The sequence below is a fragment of the Bubalus bubalis genome, chromosome 8 (genome assembly GCF_019923935.1).
Source record: "Bubalus bubalis isolate 160015118507 breed Murrah chromosome 8, NDDB_SH_1, whole genome shotgun sequence".
Lineage (NCBI taxonomy): Eukaryota > Metazoa > Chordata > Mammalia > Artiodactyla > Bovidae > Bubalus > Bubalus bubalis.
The window spans coordinates 18,606,963-18,631,392 of record NC_059164.1 but is presented as its reverse complement, the minus strand read 5'-3'; the positions used below and the strand labels follow the sequence as shown (position 1 = coordinate 18,631,392).

The window sequence follows — 24,430 nt, the reverse complement described above, 5'->3', positions numbered from 1 at the left end:
GTTTCCAATACATCAATGATTTTTTTTTTTCTGGCAAAAAATGTAGTGTACAATATTTGAAACTTATTTGACCATGGAACTTTCTCTTGAGACAGCTTCTCATGAGAGTCTTATTATGTGGACCCCACTTTGAAATGCATTCCATTAGAGCTATCTCTGTTTCTTTTTTTAGCACAGCACATTTGTGGTGCTACTTTGTTGCCATAATTATTAGCTCACTTAAAAGAAGTTTTGATCTTTTGCATTGACTCAGAGTAATTCCTTATTAAATTCTCCTTTGTTGTTAGAATTCAGATCTAAGAGAAATAGCATTTCATAGAAAAGTGCCATTCTTTCATATTCTGAAGTCTTGTTAATTCTGTTTGCTGGAGTTTGGGTTAGTGGGACTAAATATTCTGATTTTTCTCCCACGCTTGTTTTATTTTTATGGTTCAGCCTTTCTTGATCAACCTGTGCTACTGTTGGGATCTGTTGGGCACTATGTGTTATGTATTCTTTCTCTATCAATAAGAAAAAGAGAGTCCACCTTTCTATCTCTGACATATCACATGAATAGAACATAAAGAGACATAAAGTTTTGCCTAAATGTACAGTGAAAAATGTCACTGATATATACAATTATCAAGGGCAAAAATCACTACCAGGTCCTTGTACATTCTTCTAGAGATATTATATATAATATATCACACATATTTGTAGTATTTACACTCAGATACATTTGCACTTATATTAAAGGAGATCAGCCTTGGGTGTTCTTTGGAAGGAACGATGCTAAAGCTAAAACTCCAGTACTTTGGCCACCTCATGCGAAGAGTTGATTCATTAGAAAAGACTGATGCTGGGAGGGATTGGGGGCAGGAGGAGAAGGGGACGACAGAGGATGAGATGGCTGGATGGCATCACTGACTTGATGGATGTGAGTTTGAGTGAACTCCGGGAGTTGGTGATGGACAGGGAGGCCTGGCGTGCTGCGATTCATGGGGTCGCAAAGAGTCGGACACGACTGAGCGACTGAACTGAACACATATAAAACTTCCTTTTGTGAACACAATGTAAAAAATGTAATAGCAAACTATTCTACCGCACCCCACTTTATTCACTTTGCAATTTATTTTGGGAATGTTTCTATATCAGTTTGTAGAGATCTACATAATTAACAAAAAAGAAAAAAGGAACTAAAGCTATTGCAATGTATTCCATTATATATATTGTTAAATTTATCTGTTTATATTCCACTGTATGGATTATTATAATTTAACTAGTCTCCATTTTATAGACACTTAGGTGATGTTTAAATAATTGTGTAAAACAAAATAACTCCTTAAATATTAGTCTTGTGATGGGGTAAATTTTGCCTTGATGTTATTATATTGATAACTTTGAGGTTTCTATACTAATGTTTTACCATTTAAAAAGATTCTCTACTTGTTATTTGATTTGGTATAAAAAAATTTGCAGGTTTCCAGAATACCGAAATTTGAAAACTTGTGCTGAAAACAGTAGGCTTTAAAAACCTAACTGGTTTCCTGTATTAAAATTCTTTCGAATTTTTATCCTTGCCAATATCGTATGTTTTCACTTTCATTACGTCATAATACTAGCTACATATTTCCTTTCCAAAATTCTATTTTAAAGCTTTTAAGCTTTTCATTTTTGGATTTAAGACCCAGGACTCATCTGCATGGATTATTGTTCTGAAGTGCAGTACCACTGCGTGTTTGGTTGAATTCTTTCTATATAAACAAGTCACGAATAATATAAATGAGCTTAGATTGGATCAGATACAATGAGGGTCGAAGAGTGATGGTTGATGCAAACAAGTGAAGTGATTAGTATTGTTCTTGCTGCAAGATGAATTATATTATGTCATGCATTAAAACAATGGCTTGTTCTTCAGGATATCAACGACTTTTTAGCAAACCATATAATGGGAAGTATGCAGTCCTTTATCATTAAAAAAAAAAGTGAGCTTATAAATAGCAGTTTTGAGAATTATTTTCAAGTTTCAAAGACCAGTGTAGTGCCAGCACTGATGAGAATGGACGCACCTTGTCTTTGGTAATGGACAGCACAGTGTATTTATTGTCCTTTTTACTCTGCAGTGCTGTTCTGTGATGACACATAAGCTGTTTTGATCTCTGGGTACTTTAGCTTCAAGTGGACCAGGAGCTCTTCTACCCTTGGGGGCGTTAGTAGGATTCTAATGATTCTGTTTGATCTCCCATGCTAAACGCAAATGAAATAAATCAGTAGAAATACACATAGTGAGTATATCAAAGAGTTATTTCTACTTCTGGGCATAAGGCAGTTGCTAAGCAACCTGTGTCAGACTTCATGGTCATCTGTTAGAAAGGACACAAAGTCAATGCTCACTCCAGACACATTAGATCGTAAATGAAAAAAAACTATTTTGTTGGATTCAAGAAAAAGCTCCTTGGATGAACATATAATGGTTTCAGGATATGATGTATCTTTTTGCAGATGTGCTTAGGGGAACAATTAAATAGGTTAAAAAAAAATCAACATTCAATCCCAGCAGACAGGAAGGACAAAGAGAATAAATGACATTTTCTTTGAATTATTCTCACTTCCTAGGATCTACCTTCAGAACACCGTGACTATCTGTGGGATGTAATAACCTTAACAGTACGTGCCGTGAGCCTTCCAACAGCAGGGGAGTCCGCACTGTACCTTTGGAATGTGGAATTTTATTGATAATAAGAAAATTACTTATAATCTTCTTTTACATTTTTCTTCAATACGACATTTTACGATATGAACTTTGTAACGTAGAAAAGAGCTTTGTCAAAGCAGAGAGGCATGGGATAGTTTTTGGGCTAAGTGTAATAAAGCTATCCAAGGCACAGAGTGTGGAAAAATTATGATATTCACTTTGCAGAAATTATATGTTCAGTATCTAAAAATCGCTGATGATTTTTCTTCAGTATTTTGTGTAGATAAATATTTTTCTTCTGATATGAAATTATTGTTTGGCCCATCACAGCATTTTATTATGTGCTATTTTTTCTTTTTTTAATCAGAATGCCTCTATAGTACCATTTACTGGCAACTTGACCTTAGAGAGTTTTTTTAAACTCATTTCAGCCTCCAATTTTCTTGACTATGAAACAGAGCTATAAATAATCCTCTCATAGAATTTTGATAATTTTATGAATTAATAGTTATATGAAATACCTAGTGGATAGTATGTTCTAAGTTGCATGCGTGTGTGCTCAGTTGCTTCAGTCATGTCTGACTCTTTATGACCCCATGGACTGGAGCCCACCAGGCTTCTCTGTCTACAGGACTCTCCAGGCAAGAATACTGGAGTGAGTTGCCTTGCTCTTCTCCAGGGGTCTTCCTGAGCCAGGAATTGTACCTGCAGCTCCTGTGTCTCCTGTACTGCAAGCAGATTCTTTACCCACTGAGCCACCTAGGAAGCCGATAATTATTATTATTTATGGCATAGACTATTAGAACAAAGTATTCTAAGTAGGATTACTGCATTTTGTCTAAAAAGCACAACAATTTTTAAATGGGAAAGTACATTAACTCATGTTTTTTGTGAAGTTTTTTTTTTTTAATTGAACACATTTAACTGAAACTGAACTAGTCATTACACTGAAGTTTAAAAAAAGTATTGTTCATTTGCTAAGTCATGTCTGACTCTTTGTGACCCCGTGGACTGCAGCTCGCCAGGTTCCTCTAACCTCCACTGTCTCCCGCAGTTTGCTCAAATTCATGTACATTGAGTCGGTGATGCTATGTAACCATCTCATCCTCTGCTGCCCCCTTACTCTTTTGCCTTCAATCTTTCCTAGCATCAGGGTTTTTTCTAAGAAGTCAGTTCTTCACATCAGGTGACCAAAGTATTAGAGCTTCAGCTTTATCATCAGTCCTTCCAACGAATATTCAGGGTTGATTTCCTTTATTTTTTATTCTATTTTTTTTAACTTTAAACGTTTTTTGTATTGGGAGTATAAGCCAATTAATAATGTTGTGAAGGGACTCAGCTGTACATATGCATGTATCCATTCTCCCCCAAACCTCCCTGCCATCCAGGTTGGCACATAACATTGAGCAGTGTTCCAATAAGTCTATGTTGGTTACCCATTTTAAATATAGCAGTGTGTACATGACCTTCCAAAAATCCGTAACTTTCCCCTTTTCCCTGCAACTCTAGGTTTGTTCTCTGAGTCTTTTTCTGTTATGTAGGTAAGTTCCTTTGTATCAATTTTTTTTTTTTTAGATTCCACATATGAGGACTGTGATATATTTCTCCTTCTGTTTGACTTACTTCACTCAGTATGACACTCTCTATGTCAATCTGTATTGCAGCAAATGGCATTATTTTATTCTTTTAAATGGTTGAATAATATTCCACTGTATATGTGTACCACATCTTTATCCATTCCTCTGTCAATGGACATTTAAGTTGCTTCTATGTCTTGGCCATTGTAAACAGTGCTGCAATAAAAGTGGGGTGCATGTATCATTTCTGATCATGTTTTTCTCAGGGTATGATTGCCTTTAGGATTGACTGGTTTGATCTTCCTTTGCAGTCCAAGGGACTCTCAAGAGTCTTCTCCAGCACCACAGTTCAAAAGCATCAGTTCTTTGGTGCTCAGGCTTCTTTATGGTCCAACTCTCACACCTATACACGGCTGCTGGAAAAACCATAGGTTTGACTAGATAGACCTTTGCTGGCAAAGTAATGTCTCTGATTTTTAATATGCTGTTTTAATATATGTTTAATATGCTGTTTTGGTTGGTCATAGCTTTTCTTCCAAGGAGCAAGCATCTTTTAATTTCATGGCTGCAGTCACCATCTGCAGTGATTTTGGAGCCCAAGGAAATAAAGTCTGTCACTGTTTCCATTGTTTCCCCATCTATTTGCCATGAAGTAATGGGACCGGATTCCATGATCTTTGTTTTTTGAATGTTGAGTTTTAAGCCAACTTTTTCACTCTCCACTTTCATCAAGAGGCTCTTTAGTTCCTCCTCATTTTCTGCCATTAGAGTGGTATCATCTGCATATCTGATGTTGTTGACATTGATCCCCTCAATCTTCTGCATTGGCAGGTGGATTCTCTATTACTGAGCCACTTTGGAAGCCCTGAAATACTTTGCATATAAGTTAAATAAACAGGGTGACAATAAACAGCCTTGATGGACTCCTTTCCCTATTTCAACCAGTTAGTTGTTCCATGTCTGCTTTGAATTGTTGACCTGCATACAGGTTTCTCAGGAGACAGGGAAGGTGGTCTGTTACTCCCATATCATCAGGAATTTCCCACATTTTTTTGTGACCCACACAGTCAAAGGCTTTAGCGTAGTCAATGAAGCAGAAGTATGTTTTTCTGGAACTCCCTTGCTTTCTCCATGATCTAATGAATGTGGGTAATTTGGTCTCTGGTTCTGCTGCCTCTTTGAAACCCAAATTGTACATCTAGAAGTTCTTGGTTCACATACTACTGAAGCCAGTTTGAAGGATTTTAAGTTTAACCTTGCTGGGATGGAAATGAACACAGTTGTACAGTAGTTTGAACATTCTTTGGCTTTGCTCTTTTTGGGACTGGAATGAAAGCTAATCTTTTCCAGTCCTGTGGTCAGTGCTGAGTTTTCCAAATTTGCTGACTTATTGAGTACAGCACTTTCACAGCATCATCTTTTAGGATTTGAAATAGCTTAGCTGGAATTCTATCACCTCCACTACCATTGTTTATAGTAATACTTCCTAAGACCCAATTGACTTCACACTCCTGGATGTCTGGCTCTAGGTGAGTGACCACACTATTGTGGTTATCTGGGTCGTTAATAGCTTTTTTGTACAGTTCTTCTGTGTATTCTTGCCACCTCTTAATCTCTTCTGCTTCTTTTAGGTCTTTACCATTTCTGTCCCTTATTGTGTCCATCCTTGCATGAAATGTTCCTTTGATATCTTCAATTTTCTTGAAGAGATCTCTAGTCTTTCCCATTCTCTTGTTTTCTTTTATTTCTTTGCATTGTTAATTTAAGAAGGCTTTCTTATCTCTCCTTGCTGTTCTCTGGGAACTCTGCATTCAGTTGGAAATATCTTTCTCTTTCTCCTTTGCCTTTTGCTTCTCTTCTTTCCTCAGCTATTTGTAAGGCCTCTGCAGACAACCACTTTGCCTTCTTGCATTTTTTTTTCTTTGGGATGGTTTTGATCACTGCCTCTTGTACAATGTTATGAACCGCTGCCCATAGTTCTTCAGGTACTTTGTCCACCAGATCTAATCCCTTGAATCTATTTGTCACCTCCACTGTATAATTATAAGGGATTTGATTTAGTTCATACCTGAATGGCCTAGTATTTTCCCAACTTTCTTCAATTCAAGCCTGAATTTTGCAATATGAATCTTATAATCTGAGCCACAGTCAGCTCCAGGTCTTGCTTTTACTGTCCGTATAGCGTTTCTTCATCTTTGGCTGCAAAGAATATAATCAGTCTTACTTCAGTACTGACCACTGGGTGATGTTCATGTGTGAAGTCATCTCTTGTGTTGTTGGAAAAGGGTGTTTGCTATGATCAACATAAAAAGAAAAATTATATCTATCTTTGAAGTGTAGTTCACAGCACATTTTCTTTTTGGTTCTGCAATAAGTATAAAGTATCTAAATTTTGTTAGTAAATGCATTTTTCTTTCTATAGCAAATTATAATATCTTTAGCATACAGACAATACAAAAAAAACTAGTACCCATAGTTCCAAACTCTCTTACAGGTTCATAGAGTCTCCTTGGAGGCATAGACCAGTATTTTAGTTTTGGAGAAGAATTTTTGTGTTGAATTTTGTGAGTCTGTTAAAAAATCTGTTAACATTTTTTACAATGATGAGTTCAGTGTAACTAAGAAGTCAGTTAGGAAGAGAGATAGAAGATCCAGAATCCATCTTTAGGGAGTCACAGCTCATCTTTTTTAGGACTAGTTGGGGCCTTGGTATTCTCTCTGTTGCAGTGGAACATTTGTTGATTTATTCGGTGACTGTTTTTTTTGCATGCCTACTATGTGTGCTAGGCACTGTGTGAGAGATGCTGCGCGTATAGTGGTGGACAAATTCTAAGTGAAGCCTGCCCTGTTGGAGCAGTGGGAAAAACAGTAAAGTACTAAGTGCCTTGAAGGAAATGAACAGGGTGAGGGATAAATAATAGTGCTGCTGGGCTGGTTCAATGAGTTGCAACTAAATAAGGGAGGGTGGCTGGGAAAGATCTCTGAGCAGTTGGCATTTAGACTGAAACCACTCAGAGCAAGGTTGACCCCCTGGACCTCAGCATTCAGCGTGAGTAGTTCTACAACAGCTGATGTACCCATCAATGACTGACCTTTCTTTGTCTTCAGGACTCTTGAGTTCGAATGAAATAGCATGGTTTTCCCTCTCCTTTTCCTTATGGAAGTCTTCCACTTTTATCTTTGTTTTTGGAGACAGCTGTTTCATTTTACTGATAGATGCTATGTCATCCTTAAGCAAGCCAGCACTTTCATTTTATGAGGCTTGTTTTCTTCTACACATTTTCATTTCAACCCGTGTCTTTTCATATAAATTATGAGCTTTAAAAAAATAAACTAAAGTAAACTGTTGGTAGAGATCAGGGAGGAGCTGTAATCAACATGTTAGAGTGGGGTGTTCCATTTTTCCATATTTTGATTACCAGTTTCTCATAAACAATTGATCATGGCTTAAAAAGAGATTTAGAAGGTCATTTATGTGTTACTAATCTGCATTTTCATAGAATTTTAAGTCTTTCAAATTGTTGTGTTATATATATTTAGAAACAAGACTCTGGTTTAACAGCAATAGCAAAAGCATCCTTGCATTGTCAGGAGTGGTGTTTTCAATTTGGTTAGCTTTCAAAACACCCATGAGTTATAACATTAGGAGCATATTAATCTGTACAATTTGAACATTAATAGATTAGCATTCACGTTTATACATTTATATGATTAAAGCTTAAAGTGCACAATTTCTATTTTAATACAAATCAGTGTCTACATGTCTGTTTGGATGATTGGGAGTTCTTCGAATTTATAATTAGCATCTAATAACTGCTAAACAGGTATTATGAGAAAGGAAGTCAAACAATATGAAACATGAAACAGAATGCCACATTGTAATAACATCTGTAACCCATGTTTTATCTGCTTTGTGTTAAATGCACTCTGCTGCTGCTAAGTTGCTCCAGTCCTGTCTAACTCTTTGTGACCCCCATGAATTGTATAGTCTACCAGGCACCTCTGTCCATGGGGATTGTCCAGGCAAGAATACTGGAGTGGATTGCCTTGCCCTCCTCCAGAGGATCTTCCCAACCCAGCGATTGAACCCAGGTTTGCCCTATTGCAAGCAGATTCTTTACTATCTGAGCCACCAGGGAAGCCCAGGAATATTGGAGTGGGTAGCCTATCCCTTCTCCAGAGGAACTCCCCGACCCAGGAATCAAACCAGGGTCTTCTGCATTGCAGGCAGATTCTTTGCCAGCTGAGCTAAAGGATACAAATGTGAATCAGTTATGTAGATAAAAGAACTGATTAGCATTTATTTTTCCCTAAGGAGTTTTAGCATTTAATTATTCAACTAATCCACTTTTGGCTGTGCTGCGTCTTCATTGCTGTGTGCGGGTTTCGCCTGGTCGTGGCGAGCGGGGGCTACTCTAGCTGTGGCGCATGGGCTTCTCGTTGCGGCGGCTTCTTTGGTTCGCAGCACGGGGCTCTCCTGCGGGCGCTTCAGTAGCGGCAGCCCACGGGTAAAGAGTTGCGGCTCCGGCTCTAGAGTGTGGCTCAGTAGCTGTGGTGCACACGCTTAGTTGCTCCAAAGCAGGTGGGATCTTCCCAGACCAGGGATCGAACCCATATCCCATTGGTAGGCAGATTTTTAACCACTGGACCACCAAGGAAGTCCCTCCCGAAGGATTTTTTTTATTGCTTACCTTTAATTAAACAATAATGGAAGACTAAACTGTAGTACAGTAAAACTTTCTGTTTGTAGGGATAAGAAATAAGCTTAATTATAAAACATAAAGAAAGGAATGCCATTATATTGAAGAATGAGAAAATCATATTTCAGTTCAGACTATATATACATTTTTATAAATTATTTTTCAGACTGTACATTTTTTAAAATCATACATATACGTTATCTTCATAAAGCCATATATCATTATTTAATTTTTCATATATACCATACACCATTTTTCAGACTCTAACTCCATATAGACATACAGACATACCCATAAACACATTGACACTGACACTTGGGTACAGACATGAAAAGAATTTCATTTAATTTACAGAACAGTGTTTTGAGGTTTTTAAACACTTAGGATAATTTTTTGTGGCTCAACTGGCATTTTGGCTATGGTTATTAAGACTTGGAGTTACAGCAATAAATTTAATTCAATCTTATTAAAGTGCTAGTTTATCTTTAACTGACTAATAGGATCACGAAATACTGATGTGTCCAACTTGACCTTCTTAGTGATCCAAATCAATTATTCCAGCAATATATCTTTGTAGTCACTTCATTAATGGCCTTGCTGAGGTACCCCCAGTTTCTGAGAATAGACCCCGCTTTACCTAAACGACTCACTATGCCACCGCTTAATAAATTAATTTAAAAAAATTCTGCTCTCCTTTAAAGAATATTCAGACTGAAGACAAAGCTGCTTTTATTGTGGCTTGACTGCCATTCCTGCTTAAGGTACATTAGTTCTGTTAAATGTAACACATTGAGTGAATACATGGGGAAAGATCTGGCCTACGTAACTGCTGTCTTTTCATCCTAAGTTTTCTGAGTCTGAACTTTGGAGCCCTGGTTTGTAAAATGAGGCTCTAAGTCCAAAGTAGAGGAAATGTAAAGAATATTTGCTTCTCCCCTCCTACAGTCCCCACTTTCAAACTAATTTAAAAAATTGCCAGATTACTATGGTATATATTTATCATATATCCTCCTCCTTGAAGTCAAATAAGGAGTTAACAGGGCATAATTATCAATTATTTTATTTAAATATTTATTTCCTAATGTGCATGTCTATGTCTTCCCTTTCAGCTTGAAGAGGAAGTATTTATATGTATACTTCGCTTGTGCATAATTTTCTACCCTTCTTTTCATGTGCATCTTCCCCCCTCTTATGGCAGTTGTCGGCGGCTGTAGCCCAGACACCTTGAGTTGAACATCACTTCAGAGGGTTCTTGGGTAAATGAGAATTTAATCCCTTTTCACACCCTTTTTACTAGCAAGAGAACCAATAAGGTTGGGAGGAATGATCAGCGAGTTTTGCTTTACTGCAGCTGCCACTTAGATTCATGGAGGTCTGAGTAATAAGCATTGTTGAAAAAAATGGTTTTGATCACTTTAGATATTTTTAAAAAATCTTGAAAAAAAGAATATGGGGAAAATGGAAGTATGTCTGATTAACAAATTTAAGGTAATATACTACGAACTCTGCTATTCTGTATTCTTCCAGAGGTTCTTTATAGATGCAAATGTAAATATCTTTTAATTTTCTTCCTTCAAAGAAATCATGATATAAGATTATTCTGTTTTATGTTTTATAAATTTTACATGTGTTAAAAAAAAACCAGGCATATATTTGAATACTAGACTTATTTTTGATTGCTAACAGAATGATGGTTCAAAATGCAAAAATAAAGACAAAAAAACAAAATGTAATCTTTATTTTTTGTGTACAAATGTATATTTATAAGGATTTCCCAAGTGGCTCAGTGATAAAGGACACACTTGCCAATGCAGGAGATACAGGAGACAGGGTTTGGATCTGTGAGTCTGGAAGATCCTCTGGAGAAGGAAATGGCAACCCACTCCAGTATTCTTGCCTGGAAAATTCCATGGACAGAGGGGCCTGGTGGGCTACAGTCCATAGGGTCACAAAGAGGCAGACCCAACTGAGCATGCATGCATGCAATGCATGGAATTATAAACATGTAATTTTTAAGTGCTTAGTGATTTGGTAGGCATCATTAACAGCTATGAACTTTCACTTTTCTCTGCAGGAAAGTTATTATCTAATTCTGGAAATAAGGTACACATGCCTTTGAAAAGCTAATCCTTATGTCAATGTATTGTAATTTTCGTATATATCTAGAAGACATTATGTCCGTGGAACTCATTCTTGTCATTTGATACCAAAACTTCTTTTCATAGCAAAATTGCTTTTTTATTTGTGTAATGAAGGATTTAAGAATTCAAAAACCTGCAGAAAAGAAAGTGATAAATATTATTTCCGGTCTCACTACCCCCAACAAACAATGTTAAGTGAACATTATTCCATAATTTTTCTATGTATGTATGTAAATAGAGGCTATAAAGAAGGCTTTGAAAAATATTTTTCATGAAACAGGATCATGTTGTGATACCTTAAGAATGAAATGTATTGTTTTATTTGAATTTAGAGGTAGCAAATTAGAAGGACTGATGCTGAAGCCCCAATACTTTGGCAACCTGATGCAAAGAGCTGACTCATTGGAAAAGACCCCTGGGAAAGATTGAAGGCAGGAGGTGAAGAGGATGACAGAAGATGAGATGGGTGGTTGGCATCAGTAATTCAATGGACATGAGTTTGAGCAAACTCCAGGAGATAGTGAAGGACAGGTAAGCCTGGCATGTTGCAATCCACGGAGTGGCAAAGAGTTGGACACAACTTAGTGACTGAACAACAACAAGAGGTAGCAAATGAAAATAAGATGGAGTGAAAGAAGTTGCTAACTGCACATTGTTAACATTTGGAGTTGAGGCCACTGGCCAATGAACTCACAAGTATAGGCAGTGTGGTCCACAAGGAGCAAGTTTTTCAAAAACGCCACAAGGGTTTCTGGCCCAATGAGTGGAATTTAATAGTAATACTTGCTACAGAAGTATTATTTTAAGATTGAATTGATGTATCCTGCTGTAAGATCCTAAAAAGGGAACTCACTCAGTGGGTCTGATGTGGTGGATGCTATGCCGAGAAGTTCTGTTTGTGTGTGGCACCATTTTCCAAGAACACCCATGGGAGGTCATGCCTGATTTCCACTCCAGATCCTGAAGAGACTGAAGTGGAAGAGCAGGCTGCAGCTGAGAAGGCTGTAACCAAGGAGGAACTTCAGGCGGAATGGACTGCTCCAGCTCCAGAGTTCACTGCTACTCAACCTGAGGTGGTGGGCTGGTCCAAAGGAGTGCAGCCACCTTCTCTGGCTATTCAGCAGCTCCCCATTGAAGACTGGAGTACTTAGCCTTCCACTGAAGACTGCTCTGCAGTTCCCACTGCTTAGGCCACTGAATGGGTAGGAACGACCACTGAGTGGTCTTTAGCTGTTCTTCCACACACTCTTAAAATGGAAATTTGGTTAACAGAAAATAAACCATTTCTAAAAAAAAGTTGCTAAAACTCAAATGCTTTGAGTCATTACTTCTTAAAGGATCCTTTTAAGATTAAATAAAAAGATTAAGAAAATCATTAAGAATTTGGAGCCTTTTTAAAACCACATCTTCCATTTAAGAGGGTGTTGATTGACTTCCTTTTGATGATGGGGAATTAGTACTCTCATGTTTTCTTTTATAATATTTTTCTTTAATCTACTGGTATATGTCAGTAACATTATTATTTTCATACTGTCCAGGTTTCTGGCATTTACATTCTATTCTAAAAGCATAATCTATATGCTTTTATTTATATTCTACTTAAATGGAGACACAGCTCATCACTTGTTTTTACACTGTTTTACCATCCCTGAGTTTGTTATTTTCATTCATTCTATAAAAGTAGCTTTACATTTTGATATATTTTACAAAGCAGTTTCTGAAGAATGGCTCCTGAGTTTTGTGGTCCATAGATTCTTTTGTGCTTTAGAATGACAGACTGTTGATTTTATACTTGACTATTACCATGTATACCTTCTCCAGTGCATGAAAGTGAAAAGTGAAAAGTGAAAGTGAAGTCGTTCAGTCGTGTCTGACTCTTCGCGACCCCACAGACTGCAGCCTACCAGGCTCCTCCGTCCATGGGATTTTCCAGGCAAGAGTACTGGGGTGGGGTGCCATTGCCTTCTCCACTTGTCACTGCCAGGCACTGTTAATTCTAAGTGCTTTAAATAAAATAACTCATTCAACTTTCTTGGGTTAGGTACTATTATCTCTCATTTTATAGATGAAGTCTCTGCAGTATAGAGTGGTGAAGAAACTTGTCAAGGGTCAAACAGCTAGTGAGTGTTGAAGCCAGGATTTAATTCCAGGCAGCCTGACTCTTGAGTAATGAGTTCTCAGGTACCACCCTCCTCCTTCCTCTGGTCATGGGTGTGTCTTAGGTGACACCATAGATGGTTGTAGCCATTGTGCCAGCAGTTACCTGGGACAACAGAGCCAAGACAGAATGAACATAAGGAGCCAGGGTCCTTTTAACAGCTCTGTGGTGGCTTAGTCATCAAGCCGTATCTGACTCTTGTGACCCCATGGACTATAGCCTACCAGGCTCCTCTTTCCATGGGATTTTCCAGGCAAGAGTACTGGAGTTGGTTGCTGTTTCCTTTTTTCTCTAGACTGATAATTGAATTTTTAGCTATATATATCCTGTTACTTATAGTTTCTAATAGCTATTAAACTTTATTAAGCTGCTTTGATTCTCAATTTTTTTCCATAGACTTGTGACTCTGTCTCTTCCTTTCTCTCTCCTTCACACTATTTCTCTCTTAACTGATTTTATGTGTTAACATAGCTAGGCTATGGTACGCAGTTGTTTTGTCAAACACAAATCTAGATGTTGACCTGAAGGTATTTTTTTAGGCATAATTAACATTTAAATCAGTGGACTTTGAGTAAAGTATATTACCCTCAAGAATGTGGGTAGGACTCATCTAATCAGGTGAAGTCTTTAGGAGAAAAGAGCAAGTTCACCAGAAGAAGAAATGACTTTATATCCAGGCTGCCTTGAAACGCTTTTCCTGGCAACACGATAAAGCTGTCCTTGTCTACTTCACCCCAAATTGTCTCCAGGATCTGACTTGGCACCCGTGTACAGAGAGGCCGAGCTTTCGGTAGTATTGTCACAAACTGCAGAATTCTGCCACCTCCCCCACTTTTTAAAGTCTGGGAATATTGCATTGTTTGTAGATAGCACATTTTCTTTGTTCATTCATCTGTTGATAAACATTTAGTTTGTTTTCAACATCTTGGCTGTTATGAATAGTGCAGTGAACATGAGTGTGTAGATATCTCTTTGAGATCCTGATTTCAATTCTGTTGGGTGAATACACAGAAGTGGTGTTACTGAATTAAATGGTAATTCTAGTTTCAGTTGTTTGAATTGAATGTCCATGCTACTGTCTACAGTGGCTGCACCAGTTTGCATTCCCACCATCAGGGTGCAAAGGTTTCAATTTCTCCTCCATCCTTGCTAACACTCATTGTCCATTTTTGAGCAAAACATATTGTGGTTTTGATTTGCATTTCCTTGTTGATAGTAATATTGAGCATCTTTTCACATAACTGTTGGCCATTTTAGAAATCAATAGCAGAAGGAAAAGTGGAAAATTCACAAATATATGAAAATTAAACAGCACACTCTTGAACAACCAGTGGGTCAAAGAGGACATCAAAATGGGGGGAAAAAAACCCTGAAGACAAATAAAAATGGAAGGATAACATACCAAAACATGTACTGCAGCAAAAGCATTAATGAGGAACGTGTATAGCAATAAACACCTACATTAAAAAAGAAAAAAAAATCCCAATTTAACTGTGTACCTCAAGGAACTAGAAAAAGAATAAACCTAGTTAGCAGAAATAAAACAGAGTGGAAAAACATTAAAAATCAACAAAGCCAAGAACTGGTTTTTTGAAAAGATAACCAAACCTGAAAAACCTGTAGCCAAATTTACTAAGAAAGAAAATTCAAATCAACAAAACCAGAGTTGACTCACTTTTGATTCCATGAGAGGCAGTGATTTTATTCAACAAATTACAATCAACGGCTGTGTGTTCCTTTGACGCATATAATTGACTTATAACATATTGATTTCTGCTATACAGCGAAGTGATTATTATATACACATATACATTCTTTTTTATATTATTTTATACTGTGTATGTGCTGTACAATACGATTTTGTTTCTTGTCCAGTTTGCATCTACTAATCCAGACCCTCAGTCCATTCCTTCCCCGTTTTTCCTTCCCCTTGGTGACCTTGTCTGTTCTCTATATCTGAGTCTACTCCCCATCAGAATATCACTCAGTTCATTTTCCCCAGATTTGGAGGTATTCAGAGACAACTTACAGTTTGGCTTTTGAGGGATAAGACTAAGTCCTTCACTATAAAATACCTGCCACTCTGCTCCAGATCCTCATCTTTTTTCCCTCCTCTAGGCTGCTATTTTTTGAGGTTGATGGCATTAGATTGCCTAGTTGCTGCTCCTGAATTTTTCCTGGGTTTTGCTATTTTTATTTCACGGAATTGAATGTTGGGAAAGGAAATTCTGTGCATCAGTTTTATTACACCATCTTAGCTCAGAAGTCCCCAATGATTTTTATTAACCACAAAAATATTTCTATTCATTGTGCAGATATGGAAATTTGTAAATAGAAGATTAGGTGGGATGTATTACCATGTGAACAAGTACTTAATTACATTAGAGATGCAAATGTTTTTTGAGATTATACTTTTGTAAACAAGATGATCTTGTTATAATGGAGGATTTGTGGTAACTGCAATGTAAAGGAGCCTCAGAGGAAAAATTAGCAAAACTGAGTATGCGAACTATTTATTGCCCGTGTGAGTAGTATGCATAAAATCCAATGAATACCAAAGACTGTGTGCAAAATCACAACACAGTGCATTCTATTACACAGTCTCATTCTCTTCTTTTGAATATCTAGATTGCTTTTCATTTCTTGTAAGTGAACTGAAGAAATGTGTCTCAGACTGACACACTTCTGAATGTTTTAAATCTCTAACGATCAAAAACACACTTGGCAGAGAACTAATTTCACACCTCAGGCATTAAAATCCAGAGTCTGTATTCATTGTTTATTTTACATAATGTAAAACAGCATGAAGCATGATATATTACACAATGGGTGAATGGGAATTTTAGAAAGTAGGGCATCATTTTACATTTACACCTGGTAGATGACATTTTATATATTAGAAAATGTCCTGATATATCAAACAAAATGTTTTTTTTTTCAATCAACTGAATTTTTTTGTTACTGTATACATTAAAGAATAAAAGATTTCTCTTATTATTTAATTATATTTTCCTAGAATATAATGGTAATTTTATGAGTTATTGTGACGTCAGTGTTTATACCCAATAGACCAGGCTTTGTTTTATCATTTTATTGATAGATTTGCTTATTTTTTGGCTGTGCTGGGTCTTGTTGCTGTGTGGGCTTTTCTCCAGTTGCAGTGAGGAGGCTACTCTCTAGTTGGGGTACACAGTCTTCTCGTTGCAGTGGCTTCTCTTACTGCTGAGCACCAGCTCTAGGGCGTGCAGGGCTTCAATAGTTGTGGTTCTTGGGCTCTAGAGCACAGGCTTGATAGTTGTAGCTCATGAGCTTAATTATTGCCCGGCAAGTGGGATCTTTTCAAACCAGGGGACTGAACCAGCGTCTCCTGCATTGGCAGGCAGATTCTTTTCTACTGAGGAAATCGTTACTACTTGGGAAGCCTAGGCTTTGTCTTAAATATGGAATATCCAAAAGTTAGAGAACACCATAAAATCTAGATTAATTAAATTATAATATACTTAGCAATAAATAGCTGGGCCAACTAAAAATAAGCCTTTAGGAATACAGTGATTCATTTTTTATTGTAAAACTTTTGAATCATTAGTGAGTATGTTAATTGCTGTTTGGTTGTTGGAGTCAAAAAGCTGGTATGGGTGTCATTTCTATAATTTGTAAATGTTTAAATTATTTCAGGTACAGTTACTGGTAAGGGCGACTTAGCATGCACACACAGGTAGTATCACCAGTTGTCAAAGGGACTCCTGGGTTTCAATGGTACCAAAACAGAGGCCAGAGGTGACTACTGTTCCCAGTGGCTTTTGATGGTTCAGGCAGAGATGGAGATGTTTCAGGGGTGGCAGCAGTCCGTAGCATTTTAGCAGTCAGTGTGTTCTGGGTTCTGGTAATCTCCTCTCTTCCCTTCTGTTATTTGAGCCCAAGGGGTTGTAGCAGCTTTTGTAGTTCTCATTCTCTGGTTTTCCTCACTTGAAACTTTTTGATCCTTCAGTCCTTTGATCATTTTCTGTAAGGGTTCCTTGTAGTAAATACTCTCTGTTTGAACTATTTAGCACAATTTCTATTTTCCTAATGGGACTTTACTGATTCTGTACTGTCAGTAATCTTCCTGGAATCACCCAAAACTATTCTAAACTGGGGACCCTTTTTAGCCTGGTGTGGGCACTCTCATTCCATCTGTATGGCTGTGGATCTGTCTTGGACCCAAGTGACCAGGGTCAGAGGTGCTCTGTGACTTTGTGCATGAGTGTGATGGTGAATATCATTTCCTGACAGGTACTGGCATTCCCTAGGGTTTGAATTTTTTTTAATACCTCTTATTCTTAAAAGAAAAACAGACTTATTCTGAACGTGGTGGTTTAGTCGCTAAGTTGTGTCCGATTCTCACTATCCCATGGACTGTAGCCTACCAGGCTCCTCTGATTCTCCAGGCAAGAATACTGGAGTGGGTTGCCATTTCCTTCTCCAGGAGATATTCCTGACCCAGGAATTGAACCCGTCTCCTGCATTGCAGGCAGATTCTTTACTGACTGAGCTATGAGGGAAGCCCAAAATGCAATTCTGAATGGAACAGTAGTTTTCCATAGAAAATACTAAGGAGTTAGTAGCTTCTCATCATGTTTGAATGAATGAATGAATAGCTTGCTCTATGAGTGTGCATATGAGTGTGTGTGTGTCTGTGTGTGTGTGTGTGTGTGTGTGTAGTATTTTGGGGAGGTGAAAACTATACTGTACTTTTGGCCTTTGGACCTTACCTACTATTATACTTGATCCCTCAGTTTCTTTTGTTATATTGTCAGTTTTTACTTTTTACTGAATATGTGAACTAGTTTCTAGTTCACATTTTACTTTGTATTTCCTGTTTACCTCTCTTATTTTTTTCTAACTTTCTTACTTTTTTGTAAGAATGGTAAAGTTTAATTTATTCCTTTCAGTTTTTTAAATCCCTGGGCTGGTTTGTAAACTATAAATAGCATTTTCAGTCTTTCCATATCTATTGCTTAGAGTGCATAGAGCTCTAGTATTTTTAGTTATACAGTGAAATTTGCTAATATCTTTTTGAGGATCTCTAGATTTTTAGTTTCTAAAAATATCATACTTTAAAAAGCTTCTTGTTATGAAACATTTAAAACATATATGTTTTTGAAACCAGTACGTAAGTCTGAATGAACTCCAGGAGTTGGTGATGGACAGGGAGGCCTGGTGTGCAGTGATTCATGGGGTCGCAAAGAGTCAGACACGACTGAGCGACTGAACTGAACTGAACTGATAATGAATTCTCCTGTGACAAGCATGACTTTAACTGATTGCAATGATAAAAAAAAAGACCAATCTCTTTCACCTATTAATATTCCTGAGTTTATATTATTTCTTAAATAATCATTTCAGTATTTGTTTCTAAATGATATTCTTCAAATGTAATCACAATGCTATGATCTTTCCTAAAAATTTACCTAATGTCATGAAATATCCAGTCAGTGTTTAAATATTCCTGATGGTCTCATAATTTTATTTTTGTTCAAATAGGGCTCTAAATAGGGTTCACAATAGCAAGCAGTTGCAAATATTCATCTGAAATCTAGTTTAATTTGTGTTTCCACCACTTTCTCTTTTTAATTTTCCAATTGCAATTTATTCTGCACATTTTCTTACAATATGGATTTTGCCAATTGCATCCCATGGTTTTCTTTAATAGGTTTCTCTTTCTTCCTCACTTTTTATAAATAAGTAATTAGATTTAAAGTCTTGACCGGATTCAGTTTGATTTTCTTTTCTTTTTTGCAAGAAAATTTCAAAGGAAATTCATAGAGGGCACAGGATATCTGGTTGTTTCTCTCTTGTTGATGTTAGCAATGGAATTGGTGATCACTGCTTGAATATATTGTTATATTGGGAATTGAAAAATTATGATGTTTTAATCTCCTTTAATAATTTATTACCTGAAATATTTCTGTAAATAGAAGCTTTCCCTAATCAACTATTTGCTGCTGCTAAGTCGCTTCAGTCGTGTCCGACTCTGTGCAACCCCATAGACGGCAGCCCACCAGGCTCCCCCGTCCCTGGGATTCTCCAGGCAAGAATACTGGAGTGGGTTGCCATTTCCTTCTCCAATGCATGAAAGTGAAAAGTGAAAGTAAAGTTGCTCAGTCGTGTCTGACTCCTAGCGACCCCATGGACTGCAGACCACCAGGCCCTTCCATCCATGGGATTTTTCCAGGCAAGAGTACTGGAGTGGGTTGCCATTGCCTTCTCCAAATCAACTATTTAATTACCCTCAAATATCCTGAATTCATGCAAGAAAGTCAGGATATATATGTTTTTGAAATAATGGCCTGATTCCCTAGTATTTTCTAAAGTGTGCAATAATTTTTTAAAAGTATCATTATGTATTCATGAATTTTGGCATTTTTGATTTTTCAGTACATTGCAGTTATTATTCTTGTTGATTCTCAGATTGTCCATATTTTGGCTAGAAAAAACATTCTTAGTTCTTGAATCCTTTCTATCTGTCCTCAGTACTCTTTGATAGATATTTTTGGTTTATGGTTTGACAAAATCTTTTATAAAATCATCCTGTATACTTCCCGCCCCATTTTAGAATCCTCTCTTTGTCCAAGGAGTATTAGTTTTTTTAGTGGAAAATGATACTTAGAAGTACAAACTGTGTATTAAGTATGCTATTGCCTTTTTAGTGAACAGAGCTAAGAAATGTGTGTGTTAAAGATAAAGTATATTATGATTTCATATTGATAATTTCAATTCAAACTGAAGAACAGAGAGATTTCACTTAACCTTTTAAATCTTACATTTGCCTCTCTTGGTATTCTGCTAAAAATTCCTATTTTCACCAATACCAATAAAATTATTCATTTTCTTTTTTTCATAATACACTCAGTATAGCAATAACAACATTACCTCTAATGGTATGATTGCTGAAAACAGTTTAAGAAATTTTTTGCAGCTTTTAAAAATTTATTTGCAGCTTAGTATATATATTCCACCAGACATGTCAGGCCAAATTACTGTAGTTTAAAAAACACTTGAGATAATGGTGTGTGCAGTTATCCTACTAACCTGTTATATTATTTAGTTTATTCATTTTTTTGCTTTTGCTTTTTTAGGGATTGCTTTAAATTTTTAAAATTTTATGATTATGTGAATATATAATTATGTATATGTTCCCAACATCAAATACACAAAGCAAGATATATTCTGAAAGTTCTAGCTTTATCCTGGTTCTCTTTTGCTTTTTCCCTTCCTTCTCCTATAGATAACTCTATTAGTCAGATTTCCTCAGAGAAACAGAACCAGTGTATCATATATATGATTTATTATGAGGAACTGGCTCAGGTTCTCAAAAGTCCCAGGTTCTATAGTCTGCCAGCTGGTGACGCAGGAAAGCTGGGGGTGTAATTTGGTCTGAGTCTGAAGACTTGAGAACCAGGGGAGGTGACAGTAAAAATGCCAATCTGAGGGCAGGAGAAGATGAAATGAGATATCTCCTCTTCTAATGCAGTTCTCCTCCTCCTCTGTTGTCCTGAGGGGTGCTTCAGCCTCACCCCCAGTTTCCGGATGGATAGTTCTAGTCCATCTACTTATGAGGAGGAGTGATGTCCAGAACGATCTATGTCACCATCCTGAGGGACCCTCCTTATATATCTGCAGTATACTTATATCAAAGTCACTTAAAATAAACATATCAAAGAGCAAGTTTATCTCCCTATTGCTGAAATTGCCAATTGACTTTTTTTTAGTGTTTTTTGGGGGGATGGGGTGGGGAGGGCGGAACTAATTCTGAAAGGATAATCAAAGAAAGTTTTTCTCTCTATACCTATTCACCTTTCTAGCTCTTTTAACATACAGTTCCCTAATGCCAGAACAAGATTATATTTTTTTCAGTTTGGGGACATTGTTCTTTGCTAAGTATCAGTATTATCAAAATCACTCAGCCAGTAGTGATGTTGGTTACACTGTATTTTTAAAAAAATTAATGCCCTGTATGTTAAGCTAATATTAAGTACTGAGAGACTGACATATTTTGTTGGTGGGATGGTATTATTTCAAGTATTGATCAATAACTTGTTCACACTTATTGGCAGTTTTCCCGATTCCTTTATCTTCCCTTTCTTGCCTCCTCTTTCTTACCCTAACACCATTCTCAGCAGCTCGTCTCCTGCATCTCTCCTTCCCTGTCCCACTGGCCATCAATAAAACAATCAAACAAACCCCAAATGTTGTACATTGGCTAGATCAAACACAATTTAAGTCATCAGGCAAGCTAAGGTTATCCTTTCTTGTCTAGCTGGAGAGATATCAGAACTTAGAGTGCTGTCCAGGTCATAGCAGTTGTCCAGAGGTGGCGTTTCCAGAGCTTCTCTCAGGGTATCTACAATTGGGAAGGACATATTGAAGTTCTGACTACACCTGCTTCATCAGGGATGGTAGCTCTGGGTAATGCTTAGGTTGAAATAGACTATATCCAAAAAAGCAAAACAAATAGCTGCCAGAGGGATATGGTATTTTGATATTTAAAAATAATATAATATATGGTATTTAAAATAATATAAAATACATTTTATTTTTCTAAGGTGCTTCCCATTTAATTTTATTTCCATCTTTATTGAGATATAACTGACATACAACAGCTATGTTTTGACATCACAGTCAATAAAACAAGATACGCAATTCGTGGTGGAGAAGAAATATTTGTTAAATAACCCTTAACCTCCTTTTAGTTTTTTTAAACCCAAAGTGATATCAGTTCAGTTCAGTCTCTCAGTCGTGTCCAACTCTTTGCAGCCCTGTTGGACTACAGCCCGCCAGGCTTCCCTGTCCATCACCAACTCCCAGAGCCTACTCAAACTCATGTCCATTGAGTTGGTGATGTCATCCAACCATCTCATCCTCTTTTGTCCCCTTCTCCTCCCACCTTCAGTCTTTCCCAGCATCAGGGTCTTTTCAAATGAGTCAGTTCTTCTCATCAGGTGGCAAAAGCATTGGAGTTTCAGCTTCAGCATCAATCTCCTCAATGAATATTAGGATTGATTTTCATTAGGATGGACTGGTTGGATCTCCTTGCTGTCCAAGGGACTCTCAAAAGTCTTCTGCAACACCACAGTTCAAAAGCATCAATTCTTTGGTGCTCAGCTTTCTTTATAGCCCAACTCTCACATCCATACATGACTACTGGAAAAACCATAGCTTTGACAGATGACCTTTGTTGGAAAAGTAATGTCTCTGCTTTTTAATATGCTATCTAGGTTGGTCATAACTTTTCTTCCAAGAAGCAATTGTCTTTTAATTTCCTGGCTGCAGTCACCATCTGCAGTAATTTTGGAGATCCCCAAAAAGTCTGTCACTGTTTCCACATCTATTTGTCATGAAGTGATGGGAACAGATGCCATGATGTTAGTTTTCTGAATGTTGAGTTTTAAGCCAACTTTTTCACTCTTCTCTTTCACTTTTATTAAGAGGCTCTTCAGTTCTTCTTTGCTTTCTGCCATAAGGGTAGTGTCATCTGCATATCTGAGGTTACTGATATGTCTCCTGGCAATCTTGATTCCAGCTTGGCTTCATCCAACCTGGCATTTCTCCTGATGTACTCTGCATATAAGTTAAATAAGCAGGGTGACAGTATACAGATTTGACTTACCCCTTTCCCAATTTGAAACCAGTCTGTTGTTCCATGTCCAGTTCTAACTGTTGCTTCCTGACCTGCATACAGATTTCTCAGGAGGCAGATCAGGTGCTCTGGTATTCCCATCTCTTACAGAATTTTCCACAGTTTGTTGTGATCCACGCAGTCAAAGGCTTTAGCATAGTCATTAAGCAGAAGTAGAATTATTTCTGGAACTCTCTTGCTTTTTCGATGATCCAACAGATGTTGGCAATTTGATCTCTGGTTCCTCTGCCTTTTCTAAATCCAGGTTGAATATCTGGAAGTTCATGTTTCACATACTGTTAAAGCATGGCTTGGAGAATTCTGAGCATTACTTTGCTAGCGTGTGAGATGAGTGCAATTATGCGTTAGTTTGAGCATTCTTTGGCATTGCCTTTCTTTGGGATTTTAATGAAAACTGACATTTTCCAGTCCTGTGGCTACTGCTGAGTTTTCCAAATTTGCTGGCATATTGAGTGCAGCACTTTCTCAGCATCATCTTTAGGATTTGAAATAGCTCAACTGGAATTCCATCACCTCCACTAGCTTTGTTCATAGTGATGCTTTCTAAGGCCCACGTGACTTCTCATTCCAGGATGTCTGGCTCTAGTTGAATGATCACACCATCGTGATGAGTTGTGAAGATCTTTTTTATATAGTTCTTCTGTGTATTCTTGCCACCTCTTCTTAATATTTTCTACTTCGGTTAGATCTATACCATTTCTGTCCTTTAATGAGACCATCTTTGCATGAAATGTTCCCTTGGTATCTCTAATTTTCTTAAGAGATCTCTAGTCTTTCCCATTCTGTTGTTTTCCTCTATTTCTTTGCATTGATCGCTGAGGAAGGCTTTCTTATCTTTCTTTGCTATTCTTTGGAACTTTGTATTCAAATGGGTATATCTTTCCTTTTCTCCTTTGCCTTTATCTTCTTTTTTTAACAGCTATTTGTAAGGTCTCCTCAGAGAACCATTTTGCCTTTTTGCATTTCTTTTTCTTGGGGATGGTCTTAATATCTGCCTCCTGTACAATGTCATGAACCTCTGTCCATAGTTCTTCGGGCACTCTATCAGATCTAATCCCTTGAATCTATTTATCACTTCCACTGTATAATCATACAGGATTTGATTTAGGTCATACCTGAATGGGCTAGTGGTTTCCCCTACTTTCTTCAATTTAAGTCTGAATTTGGCAATAAGGAGTTCATGATCTGAGCCACAGTCAGCTCCCGATCTTGTTTTTGCAGACACTATGGAGCTTCTCCATCTTTGGCTGCAAAGAATATAATCAATCTGATTTCTGTGCTGACCATCTGGTAATGTCCATGTGTAGAGTCTTCTCTTGTGTTGTTGGAAGAGAGTGTTTGCTATGACCAGTGCGTTCTCTTGGCAAAACTCTATTAGTCTTTGCCCTGCTTCATTCCGTACTCCAAGGCCAAACTTGCCTGTTACTCCAGGTATTTCTTGACTTCTTCCTTTTGCATTCCAGTCCCCTATAATGAAAAAGACATCTTTTTTGGGTGTTAG

At 37.3% G+C, this 24,430-nt stretch overlaps 1 non-coding gene across 1 annotated transcript; it reads left to right on the top strand.

Annotated features, from left to right (window-relative positions):
* The first annotated feature begins 11,736 nt into the window (after window positions 1–11,736).
* Window positions 11,737–11,886, top strand: LOC112586687. Its single transcript, XR_003111180.1, has one exon. It is a non-coding gene; the product is annotated as a small nucleolar RNA SNORA62/SNORA6 family (small nucleolar RNA).
* The last annotated feature ends 12,544 nt before the right edge of the window (window positions 11,887–24,430 follow it).